Below are 11548 nucleotides of genomic sequence, written 5' to 3' on the forward strand. Positions count from 1 at the left end.
AAATATTAAGCCCTGCCCACCGTCACATTATTGGTGACGTCACCCGCGACCAATCAGGCGGTGCCAGGTCACCGGATCAGCTGACTCCCAAACCACTAATCACGGTCCGCCATGTCACGGGCATGCTCAGTGCAGTGTATCCTGGACTTAGGCTGTAACAGCCCTGTTTCCCTCCGCAACCTATCCTTCATGTTGCTAGGAACAAAGACCCAAGAGACAGCTTGTACATCTCGTGCACCAGCTAGGCGTTGGGACCGATGACGATGCTGAGAAGCATCTGGACCGGAATGGGAGACCACAGAATCCACTGATGATTCTGAACCCATTTCAGATCCAGAAAACACCTGACACCTAACACAGATAGTGCTCAATATAGGGCTTACAGCCTATTAGTGACCCTCATACTGTTAGATTAGGTGGGCTGCAAAGCACTATCTAAGTGCACCCTATGAGGACAGACCCCCTAGTTTACAAATCCAGCATTGATGGGCTTGTCTGAACCCTGAATAAAAATAACATGCAAAATCTATATATGAGGTACTGGTAAATATTTTGGCGCTGGTCACGCACAGTGTCTGGTTTACAGCCTATTAGTGACGCCCATACTATTAGATTAGGCGGGCTATGCTCCCCTCATACACCTTACCACGGTGTGTAGTGTGACATGGAGCTAAACCCCCTGTCTTCTTAAGAAAAAGGCTGCGAAAACCCTTCTCTTTATTGATAGTAGAGAAACCTCCATACAGTAGATGCGGAAAACATACGATGAACCCCAGTATTGTACCACATAGATAGGGCTCTTACCGGCTAAGCTTGGAGCAGGCTGTGTGCACAGAGCCCAAGATACAAAACTGTAGGGATGTGGACTGTCTTACCCTGTTCCTGCCCCTGAAGACAACAAACACCTCATGTGAACACTCTCTTGCGGTTTTATATGTAAAAGTGATATGTGTCTTATGTAATGTATAATGGTGATGTAACAGCATGTGAAGTGTTAATGCATAATGTGAGTATAGCATAAGATAAGCTTAGGATACCATAAGACATAAGTATAACATAAACCCTAAAATACAAATTTTATTAAATCTCTTTAAAATCGGGACATGCGGCATAAAGATGATCCGCATCAGTATTGCACTTTATCAAGATAAGTTCCTTTTATTGTTTAGTCTTGTGATCATTTATGTCATTGATACCTCTATGGGTGATTAATTCCAGGGCTGGCTAGGGTTATCCAGGGATAGCCGCCGTGGAGCGGGGGCGCCACAGTGTCAACATTAACTAGGGTGTCACCCTCCACTATAAGGCAGGTAATCAGCATCTAGGGTGTTGAACAGGGCTGATTGTAGCCTTTGTTTGGATGCCCGAATGTATCCTTTGGCTTGGAGGTCCAAAGATATTAGGAACGTTCTTGGGTGTTTTTATAAATTTGCACATTGTCACTTTATTCACTGTTGTCACTTTAATCATTTAGTACACACTGAGGATTGATTGTTTGATGTGATATCTGTACCAGTTTCTGGTAGACTGTCAGATCTTTGGTCTATGTAAGTACGAATAAGGGACTTTTAGGGTCTAGGGGTAGCTGCCGTTCAGCAAGGGTGCCATTGTCATCTATATGTAGGATGCCCATCTCCATTGACATGCAGGTTCAGGCTAGGGTATCTATAGGGTGAGTTTTATTGAAGTACAGTGGGTACGGAAAGCATTCAGACCCCTTTAAATTTTTCACTCTTTGTTTCATTGCAGCCATTTGGTAAATTCTAAAAAGTTCATTTTTTTCTCATTAAAGTCCACTCTGCACCCCATCTTGACTGAAAAAAACAGAAATGTAGAAATTTTTGCAAATTTATTAAAAAAGGAAAACTGAAATATCACATGGTCATAAGTATTCAGACCCTTTGCTCATATTTAAGTCACATGCTGTCCATTTCCTTGTGATCCTCCTTGAGATGGTTCTACTCTTTCATTGGAGTCCAGCTGTGTTTAATTAAACTGATAGGACTTGATTTGGAAAGGCACACACCTGTCTATATAAGACCTCACAGCTCACAGTGCATGTCAGACCAAATGACCAGTATTGAGTAGAAGCCCCCTTTTGAGCTAGTGCATCCATGAGTCTTCTTGGGAATGATGCAACAAGTTTTTCACACCTGGATTTGGGGTTCCTCTGCCATTCTTCCTTGCAGATCCTCTCCAGTTCTGTCAGGTTGGATGGTGAACGTTGGTGGACAGCCATTTTCAGGTCTCTCCAGAGATGTTCAATTGGGTTTAGGTCAGGGCTCTGGCTGGGCCAGTCTAGAATGGTCACAGAGTTGTTCTGAAGCCACTCCTTTGTTATTTTAACTGTGTGCATAGGGTCATTGTCTTGTTGGAAGGTGAACCTTCGGCCAAGTCTGAGGTCCAGAGCACTCTGGAAGAGGTTTTCATCCAGGATATCTGTGTACTTGGCCGCATTCATGTTTCTTTCAATTTCAACCAGTCGTCCTGTCCCTGCAGCTGAAAAACACCCCCATGATGCTGCCACCACCATGTTTCACTGTTGGGATTGTATTGGGCAGGTGACCCCTTAGAATTATCACCAAAAAGTTCTATCTTAGTCTCATCAGACCAAAGAATCTTATTTCTCATAGACTGGGAGTCCTTCATGTGTTTTTAAGCAAACTCTGTGCAGGCTTTCATATGTCTTGCACTGAGGAGAGGCTTCCGTTGGGCCACTCTGCCATAAAGGCTCGACTTGTGGAGGGCTGCAGTGATAGTTGACTTTATGCAACTTTCTCCCATCTCCCTACTGCATCTTTGGAGCTCAGCCACAGTGATCTTGGGGTTCATCTTTACCTCTCTCACCAAGGCTCTTCTCCCACGATTGCTCAGTTGAGCTGGACGGCCAGGTCTAGGAAGACTTCTGGTGGTCCCAAACTTTTTCCACTTAAGGATTATGGAGGCCACTGTGTTCTTAGGACCCTTGACTAATGCAGAAATTCTTTTGTAAACTTGGCCAGATCTGTGCCTTGCCACAATTCTGTCTCTAAGCTCCTTTGGCAGTGTCAGGATGCCAGGTTTAATTTTACTTTGCCAGTAGTTTTTCCCTTAGCCAAGATGGCTTCCATTGCCTCACTGGGGTCATGTGTTTCCTGCCTGTGGACCTACTTAAACTGCATGTGTTGCAATCATGCCTTGCCTGAGTATTGTGTGCTTTTAGCTTTCTACTCACCTGTGCTAGCCCTCTGAATAGAGTCTTGCTGACTTTGTGTTTACTCCTAGTCATCCGCTGAAAGGATTGCTGCCTGAATCCTCTGCTAAGGGGACTTCTGCTGAAAGGAACCGCTGGCTGTTGTTCACTCACGCTGGGATCTCTGAACTTTTGTCTTCCTGAAGAAAACTTCTCCTGGATCTCTACACCTCTGGTATAGTCACCATCTTGCTCTGTGTTTAAATACCCGGCTCCAGCTCTGCTTAAGACATCGCTGTTTCCTCCGCTGCACCTCCTGCATTCTTCAATATCCAGATCCATATTCCAGTTTGTCTTCTCTTCTGCACTACGTGAGTCCACAATCAACTGAGGAATGCCTACGTCTGCTTACTATCCTTATTTCTGTTTGCATATTACTGTACCTAAGTAAACTTGGACTATCGTTAACTTTTGCATACCCTAATAGTAATGAAGGCCGTGCCTTACAGATTAGGTTCTAAGAAGTGTTGTTTGGAATGAATTTACCTTCATAAACTGTTTGCTGTGATCTTTTGCACTTGAGTTTAAAATAGACTTTCACACTACTCTTGTCTCAGTCTCTGCTTTTGGCCCACGCCATTGGACTTCAGGGTATCTACTAACATCGTAACAGGCAGTTCCTTTGAGCTCATGATTCTCATTTGGTCTGACATGCACTGTGAGCTGTGAGGTCTTATATAGACAGGTGTGTGCCTTTCCAAATCAAGTCCTATCAGTTTAATTAAACACAGCTGGACTCCAATGAAAGAGTAGAACCATCTCAAGGAGGATCACAAGAAATGGACAGCATGTGACTTAAATATGAGCAAAGGGTCTGAATACTTATGACCATGTGATATTTCAGTTTTCCTTTTTTTAATAAATTTGCAAAATTTCTACATTTCTGTTTTTTTTCAGTCAAGATGGGGTGCACAGTGTACTTTAATGAGAAAAAAAATGAACTTTTTAGAATTTACCAAATGGCTGCAATGAAACAAAGAGTGAAAGATGTAAAGGGGTCTGAATGCTTTCCATACCCACTGTATATAGTACTCAATGTTCCAGGCAGTGGGAGGCATTACTGGGATCCAGAGCAGTCGCTCCAGTCACGTCCAGAGCCTAAGGTCTGGCATAGGAGCTGCCGGACACTTTGTGTGCTCTGAAGTACAAAGGAAGATGGACAGGGACCTGCATAGATGGAAGTTGAAGGCCAGTCCCGGGTGCACTGCAGAGGTGGACGAGAAATACAGGATGAGCTAGCAACAGGGCTGAAGAGGAGTTATGCTAAGAAGGAGGATAATGTGAATTGCTGTGCCTTATCCCATCTGTACCCACCTGATGAACTTGAACTGTCAAGTATATGTTTGACTGTTACAAAGAACTTCGTGTCCCCTAAATTGTGAGCGGCGGCTTCTGAGGACAGAAGCCTGAAGGCAGTGGAGGCCTGCGGCCTACAAGAGAGTGTGCTGCACCCCACACCCTAGAGCACACTGGGACTGGGACACCCATTGTCTGTAAAGTGCCAGAGCGAAATCAGACCGACGTTCAGTCACGACTACCGCTCTGTGCCACTTTACAAGATGAGTGATAAGGGAACTTCTCCATCAGAAGAGAAGAGGAAATAATGGTCGCTGCCCAAACTGTGACAAGAACAGGACCACAATGCAACAAGAACTGTCTCACAATGCTCTTGGAACTTTCCCATAATGCATTGCAAATTGAAACTAGAGCAAATACATTAAATCACTAGCAGATAGTGCAGTTATCAAACAATAAAAAAGAGACAGGATTCAAATGCAAGCAACATAATGTCAGAACTGATATACACATAAAGTGACTAGATTCCCTGGATAGCTAAATTCGCTGCTGAGGCAAGAACACGGGCTGCCCAGCACTATTTAAGTGCACCCCATGAAGATAGACACTCTAATTTACAAGGCCATAACATATAGGTGCATCTCACAAAATTAGAATATCATCAAAAAGTTAATTTATTTCAGTTCTTCAATGCAAAAAGTGAACCTCATATATTATATAGAGTCATTACAAACACAGTGATCTATTTCAAGTGTTTATTTCTGTTAATGTTGATGATTATGGCTTATAGCCAATGAAAACACAAAAGTCATTAACTCAGTAAATTAAAATAATTAACAAAAAACACCTGCAAAGACTTCCTAAGCATTTAAAAAGGTCCCTTAGTCTGTTTTAGTAGGCTCCACAATCATGACAATCATGATGAAGACTGCTGGCTTGACAGATGTCCAGAGTTCCAATTTTCATTTGAAATCAAGGTCCCAGAGTCTGGAAGAAGAGTGGAGAGGCCACAATCCAAGCTGCTTGAGGTCTAGTGTGAAGTTTCCACAATCAGTGATGGTTTGGGGAGCCGTGTCATCTGCTGGTGTAGGTCCACTGTGTTTTTTCAACACAAAAGTCAGCGCAGCCGTCTACCAGGAAATTTTAGAGCACTTCATGCTTCCCTCTGCCACAGTATCAAGCTACCAGGGGGGCAAAGGGGGCGGTGGCCCCGGGCCCCTCGCTCTTAGGGGGCCCATCCAGGGCTACGCCAGTGTAACTGTATCTAGCATGCCCCTGGTGCCAGCATCGGGCCCCACTGCCCGCCACCACCGCAAGTTTACTGATGAGAGAGGGAGCGCGGATCTCTCTCCCATTAGTCCCTTCTGTGACTGACGTCTCTGACATCATCACTTGGCGCCCAGCCCGCTGTGCTGAAGATGTGTGCGTGCTGGGTGCTCTGAGCAGCGAGGGAACCAGGAGGAGAGATGAGTACTGTTTATTTATTTTTTGCCGGGTGGGGGGCGGCATTATATTACAGACTCTGCCTATGGGAAGGGGGAGGTGCATTATACTACAGACTCTGCCTATGGGGGAGCATTATCCTAAAGACTCTGCCCACAGAGAGGGGGGGCATTATACTAAAGACTCTGCCTATGGGGAGGGGGGGCATTATACTACAGACTGTCTATGGGGAGGGGGGGAGCATTATACTAAAGCCTCTGTCTATGGGGGGGCATTCTACTACAGACTCTGCCTATGGGGGGCATTATACTACAGACTCTGTTTATGAGCAGGGGAGAGCAGTAGACTACAGACTCTGCCTATGGGGGGACATTGTACTACAGACTCTGCCTATAAGAGGGGGAGCATTATACTACAGATTCTGCCTATGGGGGGTGCATTTTACTACAGACTCTGCCTATAGGTGGGGCATTATACTACAGACGCTGCCTATGAGATGGGGGGGGCATTATATCACAGACTCTGCCTATGAGGAGGGGGGGACATTATACTACAGACTCTGCCTATGAGATGGGGGGGCATTATACTACAGATTCTGCCTATGAGGAGGGGGGGGCATTATACTACAGACTCTGCCTATGGGGGGGCATTATACTGCAGACTCTGCCTTTGGGGGGGCATTATACTACAGACTCTGCCTATGAGGAGGGGGGGAGCATTATACTACAGACTCTGCCTATGGGGGGGACATTGTACTACAGACTCTGCCTATAAGAGGGGGAGCATTATACTACAGACTCTGCCTATGGGGGGTGCATTTTACTACAGACTCTGCCTATAAGTGGGGCATTATACTACAGACGCTGCCTATGAGATGGGGGGGCATTATACCACAGACTCTGCCTATGAGGAGGGGGGGCACATTACACTACAGACTCTGCCTATGAGATGGGGGGGGGCATTATACTACAGATTCTGCCTATGAGGAGGGGGGGGGCATTATACTACAGACTCTGCCTATGAGGAGGGGGGAGCATTATACTACAGACTCTGCCTATGGGGGGGGCATTATACTGCAGACTCTGCCTATGGGGGGGCATTATACCACAGACTCTGCCTATGAGGAGGGGGGAGCATTATACTACAGACTCTGCCTATGGGGGGGAGCTTTATACTACAGACTCTGTCAATGGGGGGAGCATTTTACTACAGACTCTGCCTATAGGGGCGCATTATACTATACGAAGGACTATGGGGATTGCATTATACTATATTGAGGACTATCTGGTGCATTATACTATATGTAGGCTATTTATACAGTGTGGGAGATAATGTGGGTTCTTTGAACAGCGTGGGGGCCATCATACAGTGTGGGAGATAATGTGGGGTCTTTGTATAGTGTGGAGGCCATCATACAGTGTTGGAGCCATCAGCTTGGGGGCTACTAAGGGGTCAGTATACTTTGTGGGGGTACTATACAGTGAGGGGGAATTATATCGTGAATAGGAGAACATCATACTGGTTAGAGCGGAGCTCTACATGGGGGGAGACTCAGGACATTATTAAATCTTAGGTGGGCACTTATTGTTATAGGGGAACTCAGGTTATCGTGACTGTCGAAGGGGCACTATTACTTTCTAGGGGGCACAATGTGGGCACTGTTTTCTAGGACACTTGCACACGGCATTACTTTATTTTAGAGGTTTGTTTTACCATCTAGAGGGCACACAGTAGGTGCAGTAATAGGGACACATTTTGCAGCAGAGGCTCAGTATTGGGGTATCAGCAGGATGAGAAGTTTGTGCAGGTTGGGGATAGATGTGGTCAGTGCCTGAAATGTAAGGAGTCAAATGTGTCTTTGTTGTGATCTCTGCATACCTGAGACTCTGAGTCCTGGCTGGAGAAGTTGTCGTGTCGGTCTGGGCCAGATGGAAAAGACGGGAAAAGTGAACAATTTAATCAGAAAGAACGTCAGCTGTAAGGTACTATATATAACTGAGCTGTGATCTCTTATATGTTCTGCAGGACTGGCATCTATCAATATATGTCACCATATGGCGGTAATATCAGTGCTGGACTTTGTATAGAGATTATTTTTAGTAACAGCGCGGTCATCTGCTGAGGTTTTCCTACATCAACTATCTGGGTGCGCCGCTATAGTTGGAATCAGGGTTACCTGGTTAGAGGCCCACTCAGAAGTTTCGGCCCCCTGAACCAAAACCTTAGCTACGCCAAGCTTTTTGGAGATGGAAATTTCATTCTCCAGCAGGACTTGGCCCCTGTCCACACTGACAAAAGTACTAATACCTGGTTTAAACACAACAGTATCACTGTGCTTGATTGGCAGCAAACTCACCTGACCTTAACCCCATAAAGAATCTATGGGGTATTGTCAAGAGGAAAATGAGAGACACCAGACCCAACAATGCAGACGACCTGAAGGCTTCTATCAAAGCCACCTGGGCTTCCATAACCCCTCAGCAGTGTCACAGGCTGATCGCCTCCATGCCATATTGCCGCATTGATGCAGTAATTGATGTAAAAGGATCCCCAACCAAGTATTGAGGGCATTTATTGAACATACATTTCAGTAGGATAACATTTTGGATTTTGAAAACATTTTTCAAGCTGTTGTTATAAGGTATTCTAATTAATTGAAATAATGACTTTTGAGTTTTCATTGGCTGTAAGCCATAATCATCAACATTAACAGAAATAAACACGTGAAATAGATCACTCTGTGTGTAATGGCTCTATATAATATATGAGTTTCACGTTTTGTATTGAAGAACTGAAATAAATTAACTTTTCTGGTGATATTCTAATTTTGTGAGATGCACCTGTAGATGGGCTTGGCTGCACCCTGAATAAAAATAGCATGTAAAAAATATATATGATATATATGAGGTATTGGTCGATATTTTGGCCAAAATATACAAGCTCGCAACCTGCTCAAGGGTCCTCATACTTGCGAGTCCCTACACTAACATTAAAAGCAAAGTCACAAAAACAAGGAATTAAAGTTCCCACCAAAATTCAAGAATTAACACAGCAAATACAGCAACAATAATTACAAGGATGCAGCAAACCCATATAATGAAGAAGTCAGCAACACAGGTGCAAAATATTGATGAGACAACCACTCACAACCTACCAATTCATGGAGGGGGTGATAGCTTAGTATTAAAACTGCACACAAATAAGCCTTGTATAGGGCACTGGTCACACATAGGTAGTGCACAATGTCTGGCTTACAGCCTATTAGTGAAGCCCAAACTATTAGATTAGGCGGGCTGCCCAGCACTTTTTAAGTACACCCCATGAAGACAGACACCCTAGTTTACAAGGCCAACATTGATGGGTCTGGCTGCACCCTGAATAAAAATAACGTGCAAAAAATATATATGATATATATGAGGTATTAGTAAATATTTTGGCCAAAATACACAAGCTCGCAACCCGCGTCAAGGGTCCTCATACTTGCGAGTCCCTACACTAACATTAAAAGCAAAGACAAATTTAAATTCCCACCAAAATTCAAAAATTAACACAGGAAAAAAGGGCAACAGTGTTTACCTGCCTAGGTCTCAGTACTAATCATACCATAAAATAACGATGACAGCAATACAGGTGCAAAATACTGATGCGACAACGACTCACATATTACCAATTAATGGAGGGGGGTGATTACATAGTATTAAAACTGCACACAAAATTATATGGGATTGCTACATCCTAATAGTGCATTAGTTCTGAGATCTGGGCAGGTAAATGCTATATTAATAATTGATTTTTTGGGGAAAGTTAAATTCTCTTTTGTTGGCTTTACTTTTAATCTAACTGAAATACACATAAGCTTTTTTCCTAAACATTAGGATCTGTTTAGAGCCATCAGCTCAAAAAGGCTTCCTTTGACAGACTTGGCATAAGCAGGTCAAAAGGAACCCTGATCTTTACCATTACACCCCTTTACAGGAATGGAGACTTACCACATGCTCAGGGTTGCATCTACAGAGTAGCTGCTGGCCAGAGGAGCGAGCTTGAGGCTATAACTCTAACTAAAGCTTTTTTATTACTAAATGATGGGTTCTGTCTAAGGCCATTGGCTCAAAAAGACTTCCTCGGACAGACTTGGCGCAAGCTACTCCATTCTGCAGATCCCAAGGGAACCCTGGCCTTTACCATTACACCCCTGTACAGGGATAGATACTTACCATAGGCCCAGGGTTGCATCTACAGAGTAGCTGCTGGCCGGAGGAGCGAGCTTGAGGCTATAGTGGTTGATTCAACTCTAACTAAAGCTTTTTTTTCCTAAATACTGGGATCTGTTTAAGGCTGTTGGCTCAAACAGACTTCCTCGGACAGACTTGGCGCAAGCTACTCCATTCTGCAGATCCCAAGGGAACCCTGGTTTTTACCATTACACCCCTGTACAGGGATAGATACTTACCATAGGCCCAGGGTTGCATCTACAGAGTAGCTGCTGGCCGGAGGAGTGCGCTTGAGGCTTGAGTAGTTGAGTCAATCCTAACTAAAGAAAAACCTATCTAATGACACTTTCTTGTTAGGACCTGTCTGAGGCCTATGGCTCAAAAAAGCTTCTTTGGAAAAACTTGGCAAAAGCCAGTCTATCCTACAGGTTCCAAAGGAACTCTGACCTTCACTCTTACAGCCCTGTACAGTGATAAAGACTTATTACAGGGCCTTGATTGCATCTAAATAGTAGATGCTGACTGGAGGGGCAAACTTAAGGTTAGAATGGTTCAGCCAACCCTAACTATTGCTACTTCCTTAAATGTTAGGATATTTCTGAGGCCGTTGGCTCAAACAGGCTTCCTTGGACAGACTTGGTGCAAAACACACCATTTCTGATGTTTCCAAATGAACCCTGGGCTTCACCCTTGAACCTCTATACAGGGACCGTTTCATAGTTTTAAGGTTGAAAGACACAAGTCCATCAAGTTCAACCTAAAAGCTAATGTGTTGATCCAGAGGAAGGCAAAAACCCCATGAGGCAGATGCTAATTGCCCCATATTAGGGGAAAAATTCCTTCCCGACTCCACATATGGCAATCAGACTAGTTCCCTGGATCAACGTCCCATAACAAAATCTAGTACGGATCACCTGCAATTTTATATTATTCAAGAAAGGCACACACATGCCCTCCTTGAATTTTTTTTAGAAAATTAAGTATTTCAATTTCATGTGGTAGAGAGTTTCATAACCTCATTGCTCACACAATAAAAATTTGCCAACTAACTTCCTTTAGACAAAGTGAATTAGGATCTTTATGCTAGAGTAATTGAATTAACTCTAACTGAAATAGATTAATGCTTTTTTCCTAAATGTTGAAATTTGTTTAAATCCATCAGCTCAAAAAGGCTTTCTCGGACAGACTTGGCGCAAGCTACTCCATTCTGCAGATCCCAAGGGAACCCTGGCCTTTACCATTACACCCCTGTACAGGGATAGATACTTACCATAGGCCCAGGGCTGCATCTACACAGTAGCTGCTGGCCGGAGGAGCGAGCTTGAGGCTATTGTTAGAACCTTGCTGTTAGGTTTTTTTTCCTTTG

The sequence above is a fragment of the Phyllobates terribilis genome, unplaced genomic scaffold (assembly GCF_046119375.1).
Source record: "Phyllobates terribilis strain yellow unplaced genomic scaffold, ASM4611937v1 Scaffold_30__1_contigs__length_15301838, whole genome shotgun sequence".
Taxonomy (NCBI): Eukaryota; Metazoa; Chordata; class Amphibia; order Anura; family Dendrobatidae; genus Phyllobates; species Phyllobates terribilis.